This window comes from Siniperca chuatsi, linkage group LG19 (genome assembly GCF_020085105.1).
Source record: "Siniperca chuatsi isolate FFG_IHB_CAS linkage group LG19, ASM2008510v1, whole genome shotgun sequence".
Classification (NCBI taxonomy): Eukaryota; Metazoa; Chordata; class Actinopteri; order Centrarchiformes; family Sinipercidae; genus Siniperca; species Siniperca chuatsi.
In genome coordinates, this window is record NC_058060.1 from 25,069,913 (window position 1) to 25,079,597 (window position 9,685).

The following is a 9,685-nucleotide window of genomic DNA, read 5'->3' on the forward strand; positions in this document are numbered from 1 at the left end:
GTGCTCCAGTAAATCTCAGCCTCCGTTGCTCCGTGTCTGACTCTTTTAGTCCACACACTGTCTCGTTCCAGACACATTAAACACATTGTTTCCACACTCACACAAGCAGACGCTGGAGACGTGGTGTGGGTGTGTGGATGCATGCATTTAGTGGATTTGCAAAGATCAAGTCAAAACCTTACCACACACACACACACACACACACACACACACACACACAGTGGGGGCATCGGGTTTGCTTCATATTCATCGTGACTGAAACTGCCGACAATTCATTCCACTGCAAACAACGCGAGAGACGGAGGAGACCTGAGAGACGAGGAACGAGCGAGACGAAGAAAGAAAGAGAACGGGACCGCTGCAAGACAGAAGAAGAGATAAGATGTCAGCGAATAACTAGTCTGAATGAAAGAGAGATGACGGGTGAAAGGACAGGAGAAAAAAGAAAACTACAAGATGAGAAAAGACAAACATTAAAGTAAGGAAAAATAGAGGAAAACTGAAAATAAAACAAAGATGGACGTACAGATATCTGATGCTCTTTGCTCTCAGTCTGCAGACTGGATATCTTTTTGTTCTTCTGTCATTCCCCCTCACATCATTTGTTTCTGCAAATATAAACAACAAAAACCTGCTGCTAAAAACCGACTGAGCTCTCCGGATAACAGACAAATGTCCCGAGTCCCAAAACTCCGCACGTGGAAATGTTTAATGCAGACTGTGTTTCCGTCGTCTCTAACAATTTATTTTACCTCCATATTTGCTGAACTGAATGTGACGGGACTGAATAACAAGTTCAGCCAGTCCTGTGCAGAAAGATCAAGAGAGACGATCGTTCTGACAGAAATACTAAACTGCTTTTTATAACTCAGTTATTCCGTCTTCAGCTCTGCACAAACCCGCAGTGGGTCCATCTTTACAAATACAGGAACGGTCATCAAAAAGGGTATGGTGGCCATTTTAGGCTAACATGTTGTAGTGCTGTGTCCGTTAACGTCGCGTAGACGTGTTAACACACTTACATGCTTCTGTCAACAGGCCATACATACGAGGAATGCCTTCAGTCGCCCCTCAACAACAAAAGGATGCGGGCCTTATCGTAATTCTGGTGAGCTCGACTAACTTCCCGCCGTCGCTCCCGCTGTGCGGTCCGCTCGACAGCGCGGTCGGCCGGCCCCGCTCAGGTCCTCTTCTCGTTTTACGGACTGCGCACTGAGCTCCAGTTCATTTAGGTTAACAAATGGACTGAACCCAAATACTTCCCTCTCCTTTCTCTGGCATCTGCCCTCAGGCCGGCTCGTATTAGGTAAGCCCCGCCCTCTTGAGACTGACAACCTGTGGCCAGGTGACACTTCTAATGGTAACGTCAGAATGCTAACATACTGATGTTACCGCCCTCCGACGCAGATGCAAGGCGTGGCGTAGGATTACGCTACCAAGGAGCGCTGTCGCTTATCTGTCTGTTCTGTCTCAGGTAACCCCGAGTGACTGCTGACGCTCCTTCCTGTCGAGATCACACGTGGTTTTAGCATCTTACTGAACGGTTCTGGGAACTCACAGAACAAGCTTTTCGTTACCTCACGGCCATGCGTCATCGCACAGAAAGGTCACGGACAAACAAGGTTGAAAACTGACTGAAGTTTGGGCGCAGTTTGCGATGCTCGATGAAGCGCTGCTGTGGGGTCTTCGGTCTCCAAACTGATGCCTGTAGCACACACCTGGTGGGTCAATCACACAGAAAAGCAGTCAAAGCAGAGAAGTCAACATGTGCAGGGACAGAGTGGGATTATTTTTTTTTTTACAAAACAGCCGCACTGTTTCAGGTACAGGTGAGACGACGAACTACGATCCAGGAAGTCCATGAATTTGAAGCTTTATCAGATGTGAAAATATACAATAATACTCTGAGACAGGATTTTACTACTCTGGAAAGTTCGTTGAGATGATCGTGAGGCAAACAGAAAATCCGTCAGGAACGTGTGCTCGCATGTATTTGATTGGCCGACGCAGAACCCTGCCGGATAATGTTGCGTTGAAAATGTTCAACGGAGGTTTTTCAGGTGAGTTAAAACACTCCTTCTGTCTGGATGACAGTGTCTTCCTGCAGGCGTACGTATTTCCACAGACACGATATTTATATCTTTGACAGATGTGGAGCGAGCCGTGAGTGTGTTGCGTGTCATCGCAACAGCTGGAGAACTGAGAGGAAGACGGAGTGACGAGGAGTCTAAAATGAGGATTTGAGAAACACACAAAGACTTCTCCCCGTCAGATGTTAAAGCTGTCTTCCTGTCAGCGTACTTACAGCGAAATTAAGAGGCTATAAGATCAGAACACGACACAAGACGGTGGTTTGTTCGCTGTGAGAAGCAGCGAACAGCTGATTCATTCACAGATGACGCTTCACATCTGCAGCTGCAGGGAGGAGCAGACGAGTCGGAGATCAGGACGCTTCGGGCTTTAAAACAGGAAGTAACGTCACCAAAGAACAGATTGTGTGTGTGTGTGTGTGTGTCTGCAGGTCGCTTGCCCCTCCGCCAGTTCTGGTCCTCTGGCTGTTTGAGGCTGTCTGGCTCTGATTGGCTGGACATGACGATGCAACACAGCCCCAATTAATGACACACACACACATCTGTACTGTACAGGTGTAACAAGGGCTCATTAAACCAAGAACTTTTAATAATTTACCAAATCGTCCAGATGCCATCCTTCATTTTGGTGCTGCAACACAGTTAGTTAAAGGAACAGTTCGACATTTTGAGACTTAAGATGAGAGGATTGATTCCACTCTCATGTTTGTACGATCAATATGAAGCCACAGCCAGCAGCCGGTTAGCTTAGCTTAGCATAAAGGGAGAAACAGCTAGCCTGGCTCAGTCCAAAGGTAACAAAATCCACCTACCAGCTCCTCTAAAGCGCCCTGATCAACACGTTACATCTCGTTTGTTTAATCCGTAGAAAAGCCAAAGTGAAAAATGACAATTTGCTGGTTTATGGGGGTTTTATGCCGGACAATTTCTTGGCTGCGACCAGTAACTTCTTTTGTGTTTCCTCTCGTCTCTGCTGGCAACTGCTCAGAGCCAAGAAAAAGTCAATATTTTAGGTTTAATATAGTAAAAGTCTTTACTGGATTAACATTTAACCAAAAAGCTTTAGTTACCTAAACCTAACCAGACGGATCCCCCTCCCGTACGACCTCTGTGTGCGACAAAACGCAGAAAAACATGATCTTAGTTTCCTAACACAACGCAGTTAGGGTAACAAATGAATATAAACATAATTTCTATCTGCAAATACACAACTGTGTGGCAGTGACGTATTTAAACGAAGAGTTTGCTTCCTTGCAAAACGAGAGAATGAACAGATCCGAAACATCCTCGAAGCAGAAACGAGTGATTTGTAATATGAAGCTCACAGACTGGATGAGGCTGATCTGGATTCAGGAGTCTGTTCTTATTCATCTGAAACTCTGCAGCTGTGGGGTTTTTTTATTATTCCTGCCTGTATAAAACCAGCTCAGCTGTGGGCCGCTGGATACTCTTATAACTCAAAGTAAAAGTTCGAGCTGTTCTCCTGCTCTTCGCACAACGCATGTACTGTGTGTGTGTGTGTGTGTGTGTGTGTGTGTGTTGTTTCTTTCACTGGGATGTAAATGTTGAAGGCAAATGTTGCTGTAACTAAGAACAGTGTGTGACATGTCACGGCTGGACACTTCCCTCTTTCGGCTGGTGTCTCTGACTTCTGTTTATTCAGTCAGCCACTCGGCAGTCAGTCAGTCAGAAACTCCTTCATGAGTCAAGGCAAACAGAACAAATCCCAACATGCACTGGGGGAAGTCGACAGAACAGAAACATAAGAAATCCATTCATTCTTACCGGGCGTGGGACCGTAGAGGCCGGAGTTCATGCAGCCAATCAAATATCCTGTTTTTCTACCCTTTAAAAAGTCCAAGTCAGCAGCACAGAACCCATCTGAGTTTCACTTCCTTGAACCGGTGCAGGTGAACTTAAAAAGATCTCTCCAGACTCACAAACTAGTCTAACATCTGGTGCGTCTGACTGCTTCACCGGATCCGCATTTCACAAATTCACAAAGTCTCGAAAAGCCATCTGAATCTCAGGAGATCAGATCCTCAGCAGCTGGAGGCCTGCGGCTCCTCGGCTCCCAAACTTTTATTTAAACGAGTTTGTAAATACTAAATAATGCCTGATTCAGAAAATCAATTCTTCAGTTTTAAGTGGTCCTTCAATAGTCCTTGAATCTCCCTGAATCACCTGAAACATCACTCAAATACCCTTGAATCTCCTCGAATCATCTGAAAGAAAATCATTGAATCTCCCTGAATCTCCCAGGAACAGCTGCAACATCCTTGAATCACCCTGAAACACCCTTGAATTTCCCTAAAATATCCTTAAATATATCAGAAAGATCCTCAAATCTTCCTTAAATATTCTTAAATATCCATGAAACATTCCTGAATCTCCCAGGAACAGCTGCAACATCCTCAAATCACCCCGAAACACACTTAAATATATCAGAAAGATCCTAAAATCTCCCTTAAACATTTTTAAATGACCATGAAACATCCTCAGATCTCCCAGAGACACCCTTGAATTTCCCTAAAAACATTCCCGAATGCGCCTTAAAAACAGAAACACCTTGTGTCTCCCCTGAAATCAGCCGTGTGAATGAGCGATGTCCGATACAGTGTTGGAGACATCGCCCGGAGAGAGAATCTGGACACAGTCGGGCGCATGAAGTCTGCAGCGGAGGTCACATTGTGCCTCTGCACGAGATCCAATCAATTCTGACCAGACACACTGGAGGGCAAACCTCCCAGGACCTCCACCTGAGACTGTGAGAGACGCGACAGAGAAATATATGTGTGAATGTGACTGTGTGAGATGAAGCAGTGTGTGTGTGTGTGTGTGTGTGTGTGTGTGTGTGTGTGGGCGTCAGGAGGTGTCTTTAAAGTAATCTACCACTTCGTCCCAGAGTGACGTCTGAAGGACGGACGAGTCGGTCTGCTGCACATAAAAACCGCATGTTCAACGTTTCACTGAAGAGCCTGCTTACGGTTCAACTACTTTAAAACTAATACTTCAAAACATCTTTCACTGCCATTACTTCATATAGAGGTAGTTTTATAATCACACACACACACACACACACACACACACACACACACACACACACACACACACACACACACAGAGTAAACAACAAACACACACAAACCAGAACGCCTTCATCACATAATGAGTTGCTGATCTCTCACGACTACACAAACACACACTGTAATACACAAAATCCCTCCCTCTACTAGATCGATAAGGTATCAATACTACCAATACTTATTGATTGATAGTAAAGTCAGTAGGATTGATTATATATGTGTATGTATATATATATATAAAGAATAAAATCACCGTCAGATACACATTTTGTCATAGTTTGAGGTTTTGTCCTGTTTCCTGTTTTATTTTGTAGTATTCTCCTCTCCTTGTGTGTCTTGTGGTTTTACTTCCTGTCTTTGTTTGCGTTCCCTCGAGTTTTGATTGTTGGCCCTTCCTTGATTGATTGCACCTGCGTCTCGCTGTCTCACCTGCCTTAGGGTATTTAGTTCTGTCAGAATTATTCTTTGTCTCCCTTGGACCGTGTCTGGATTCTGGACTTTGAACTCTGCCTGCTCCCTGTTGGATTTGTTTGGCCTTGTTGGACTTATTTCCTGGTTTCGACCACTGCCAGCCTGTAACCCGTTTTCCATTACCTGGACCTGTATCTGCCTGTCTGTTACCTGCCTGTGAGCTACATCGCCACATCAATACTGAAGTCATCCTGCTACCTCATCCACTTACCGCTTCCTGGTCTTCTGCATTTGGGTCCTTTTAAACTGCACCGCATAACAGATTTTTTCCTTATTTACCTTTTAAAACTGTTTTGTGTTTAAACAACAGAGGATAGTAAAAGAAAATCCCTTTAAAGGAATAGTCTGTGTTATATGAGGAGCCGCCCTCTTGCAAACATTTCACTCTCACATTAATTTATTTTCCTTCTTACACACATTTTCACTCTCATTCATTTATTTTATCGCATACATTTGCTCTCATGCACGTGCAGACAATGTAAATATATGATACATGCACGTAAGAGCAGAATGTATGCGTGTGCGAGGTAGTATAGTGGAAACGGATGGCAGCTCATTTATCGCGCCGTGATTGGCTGAGGGGAGGGGCACGGAGAGCGTGATGTGCATCCGCATACAGACCGTCACTGTTCCTGAACCGGCCGTCCTCTCGTCCGCTCCGAAGCCTCTGGCATCGCCGCAAACCTACGACAAACGCTTCAAGCACGCGAGTCTGTTGCTCTGCCGGGCTGGGTGAAGTTTTAACTGGCGTTACGCTCGTCTGGCAGGTGGGAACAGACTTACTTGCGGTTTGGGAGTTCCAGGTGAACTCCTGAAAGCCGTCGTCGTAGATTCAGGACTTTTACTTGTCACCTGCCAGAGGGTCCAGCTCCAGGATTTATGGCACAGTCTGACACCCACTGCGAAACTACTACTTTTCATTCATATTTTAACACAGTGTTGTAGTAACGCTAAGGCCACTTCTTCCTTCTCCAAACCAGCTGTGTGAACGCAACGATCATTATTGTTATTAAATCACCTAAAAGCTTTCAGCTCCACCCTGAAGAGCCACTTTGTAAAATACTTTTAACAGGCAAACAAACTTTGATTTGTTATAGCTTTGTAGTTTTTGTTTTTTAATGCGAAAAATGAGCAACTTTTACTTGTATTTGTCCATTGTGTCATTGATACTTCTTCTTCTTAAGCATCTGGAATCTGAAACAGTCCCAGCGATTAAATATTCGAGTGTGTGTTTACTGTGCGTGTGTCCAAACTGTAAGCATGGCCTCAAACTGTCAGAGCTCAGGTTTAACTCGACCAGAGTGACGAGCAGAGCCATCGAAGGCAGACAGCCTCCCGCTGCATGATTGGCAGAGTGGCCTTTGCCTGTAACTGTGTGTGTGTGTGTGTGTGTGTGTGTGTGTGTGTGTGTGTGAAGTTCCAGTATGCCAGTGTATGATCGTAGCAGCTTAAGCCGGCATATCGTCTCAGCACACTGACAGAGCGCTGTCTGGTTATTATGCACTGTGTGTGTGTGTGTGTGTGAGAGAGTAGGAGTGTATTTTCTAACGAGCTGTATTCAAATGAGTGTGTGTGTGTGTAAAAACTCACAACGCGAGAGCTCCCAGAATTCATTGCATGGCTGACTGGAGTGACAGGCAGAAGCCATTTAATGCCTCAACACTGGCACAGAAAACCTGACAGGGTGGCATTTGGACGCCCGTGTGTGTGTGTGTGTGTGTGTGTGTGTGTGTGTGTGTGTGTGTGACACTTCTGCAGGAGTGTGTGTGGGATGTGAGGAGGGAGACGAGGACTTTGTGTGGCCATCGATCAGATTTATTGTAAAATGTTGGACGTCAGTGAGCAGCTGTCCCTCTGGTAAATTTCACTTCTGCTGAAGTTTCTTGTAGTTTTCAGTGATTAGCATTAGCATTAAGCTACCGCAGTTACAGTAATAAAGCGTCGAAAGTTTTCACTCACATGACCAGATGGACGTCTTTCACAAGTCTCGCATCACAGAATAACAACTGGACCAGCAAAAAACTGTCATCGGTGCAACTCGGAGCCCCGTCAGCTTCAACCATGCCACCTGGAGGACAGGAGGGGCCGATTTCTAATAATAATTTATCATCTAGCTGAAGTTTTTGTTGGTAGAAAACATCTGAATGGTACAAAAAGTTCCCCGAATTATCACAACCTGCCTAAAACTGTTTTTACCTGCCCAGTTAAATAATAAGCAGCCAAAGTGTTCATGTTAGCGAACAGGTGGAGCAGCTGAATCCGCTGAAACTGCATAAAATGCGTGATCCCACAGATGCACGCAGGATGTTCAATAAGACTAAATACGTTTAAAACGGTAACGAGGTGATTTGTTTCACTTTATCGTCAAGTTTTTATTCAGTGATGAAAACTTTTTGTCATTGTTTCTATTTTCAAACGTTGCTATTTATCTATTTTCAGCCGTTTTTTTTTTAGTGGCCAGCGAATATTTTAGATGGAATTTGATTTGCAGATATTGGAGATTTAATGCTTTTAAAGGCTCATTTTGGACCGACGACGCAGTACGACAGGACGAAACAGGTTGATCTAAAGGAGACAGGTGCGGCAGCGAAGTGTCGAGGGCGTTACATCAGAGGTCAACACCGATGGATTTTATGGGCTGTCAAACTTCAGATTTAGCTGCTGAAGACAACTGAAAAGAAAAATAGGATCTATTAAAATTTTTATGTTCAAATGTCATGTATTCAAATTTAGGACTCATAATAATTTAATGACTTTTAAAACTGAATTCAAGACATTGAAGAACTTTTAAGGACAAGCGTAGTGAGAGACACGAGGTGTGAGCAGACTTTAAAATATATATATTTATACACATTGCTGGACATATTTTCATATATATCTTTCTGTACATTGTATTTCATATACACAAATCATGTGTGTTTTGAGCTTTCAAAAGGTACTGTCATGTGTATTATGTGGTGTGTTAAAGTTCAGTCTTAACATTTCAAGCTGTTTACAGGAAGGGCCAGAGCCGCCTCTGTTTCCTGAGGAGGCTGAGGCCCTTCAACATCTGCCGGACAATGCTGAAGATGTTCTATGAGTCTGTGGTGGCCAGTGCTGTCCTGTATGCTGTTGCATGCTGGGGCAGCAGGCTGAGGGCAGCGGGCTGAGGGCAGCGGGTTGAGGGCAGCGGGCTGAGGGCAGCAGGTTGAGGGCAGCAGCTTGAGGGCAGCGGGCTGAGGGCAGCGGGTTGAGGGCAGCGGGTTGAGGGCAGCAGGCTGAGGGCAGCAGGCTGGGGCAGCGGGTTGAGGGCAGCAGGCTGAGGGCAGCAGGCTGAGGGCAGCAGGATGAGGGCAGCAGGATGAGGGCAGCGGGCTGAGGGCAGCGGGCTGAGGGCAGCAGGCTGAGGGCAGTAGGTTGAGGGCAGCAGGCTGAGGGCAGTAGGTTGAGGGTAGCGGACGCAAACAGGCTCAACAAACTGATCCGTAAGGCCGGTGACATTGTGGGGGTGGAGCTGGACTCTCTGGCGGTGGTGTCAGAGAGGAGGATGCTGGGTAAACTACACGCCATCTTGGACAGCGTCTCCCACCCGCTCCATGACGTGCTGGTCAAACAAAGGAGCACCTTCAGCGGAAGACTCATCCCCCCACAATGCACCACAGAGCGCCACAGGAAGTCATTCCTGCCTGTGGCCATCAGACTCTTTAACTCCTCCCTCTAAGTGTCAGTCTGTATGACCCGAAGTCACTAAACTGGACACCGATCATTAACATCTCTGCAATACTTGACATAATTGTGCAATATTCTAGTTTTTCCTGTTTATTATTCATACCTCCATTACAGCTGTGCAATATCCACCGTCTCATAATAATCTCAATAAGCTGCACTTAACTCGACAGTTCATGCACCACTGCTTATTACTTATATTATTACATTGTATTATTATACTGTATTATCATCATCAACCGGTAAACCCACTTTGTACTTCACACTTATTTTATTTTATACTTATACCCACCTGGTACTTAATTTATTTCTGACCTGTTTTATAGTGTATTA

At 45.1% G+C, this 9,685-nt stretch overlaps 1 protein-coding gene across 5 annotated transcripts in view; it reads right to left on the minus strand.

The window, feature by feature from the left end:
- The window catches only part of LOC122866462 (protein NLRC3-like), an 876,731-nt gene that overhangs the window by 220,627 nt on the left and 646,419 nt on the right, over positions 1 to 9,685 (minus strand). The gene's annotated exons all lie outside the window — the stretch shown is intronic.